The sequence below is a fragment of the Hevea brasiliensis genome, chromosome 3, assembly GCF_030052815.1.
Source record: "Hevea brasiliensis isolate MT/VB/25A 57/8 chromosome 3, ASM3005281v1, whole genome shotgun sequence".
Classification (NCBI taxonomy): Eukaryota; Viridiplantae; Streptophyta; class Magnoliopsida; order Malpighiales; family Euphorbiaceae; genus Hevea; species Hevea brasiliensis.
In genome coordinates this window covers 69,052,332-69,053,248 of record NC_079495.1, presented here as the reverse complement: position 1 = coordinate 69,053,248, position 917 = coordinate 69,052,332, and the positions used below count along the sequence as shown (strand labels likewise).

At 37.9% G+C, this 917-nt stretch overlaps 1 non-coding gene across 1 annotated transcript; it reads left to right on the top strand.

The window, feature by feature from the left end:
- Positions 1–206: 206 nt before the first annotated feature.
- On the top strand, positions 207–313 carry LOC131178945 (small nucleolar RNA R71). Its single transcript, XR_009147952.1, has one exon. It is a non-coding gene; the product is annotated as a small nucleolar RNA R71 (small nucleolar RNA).
- The last annotated feature ends 604 nt before the right edge of the window (positions 314–917 follow it).

The window sequence follows — 917 nt, the reverse complement described above, 5'->3', positions numbered from 1 at the left end:
TAGATGTACTTACCTCATTAACCTTCATAGGTGTGTGATCCATTCTCATTCCAAACTGCTGAGAATTTACTGCCATGATAGCAATCAGCCTCCTTGCCTCTTCTGGTGTCTTGTCAACCAAAGCTCCTCCACTAGAAGTATCTATCATACTACGGTCCATTAGTAGAAGTCCCTCATAGAAATACTAAATCAAAAGCTGCTCACTTATTTGATGATGGGGACAGCTTGCACACAGCTTCTTAAATCTCTCCCAATACTCATACAAGCTCTCTCCATTGTACTTCCGGATGCAACAAATTTCTTTTCTTATGTTGGCAGCACGGGAAGCAGGAAAATACTTCTCCAAAAATATCTGCTTCATCCCATTCCATGAGTTGAAAGATCCAGAAGGAAGGTAATATAACCAATCCTTAGCTGTGCCCTCCAATGAGAAGGGAAAAGCTCGAAGCTTGATCTAATCCTCTGAAACTCCTTGAGGTTTCATGCTGAAATACACAACATGAAATTCTTTTAGATGCTTATGTTGATCCTCACCTGCAATACCATGAAACTTAGGCAATAAATGAATTAGTCCAGATTTTAACTCAAAAGCAACATTTAAAGCAGGGTATTGGATACACAAAAGCTGTTGGTTTAGATCAGGAGTAGCCAACGCTTTTAAGGTTCTAGCAGCCATGGTTTCATTTTCAGAATTTGACTCTGAATCCGAATATGAACTTAACTCCTTTGGAGATTAGACTCCTTCAGATGTACTTGGAATCTGCCAAGATTGCTTAGCCAATTTTCTCAACCGTTTAGCTATTTTTTCTACTTTTGGATCAAAGATCAACTCACCAGATTGAGAAATTCTTGTCATAAACAAAAAAATCACAGTAAAAACAAAAAAAAATTGCCTCAAAACACTATAAAACAATGGA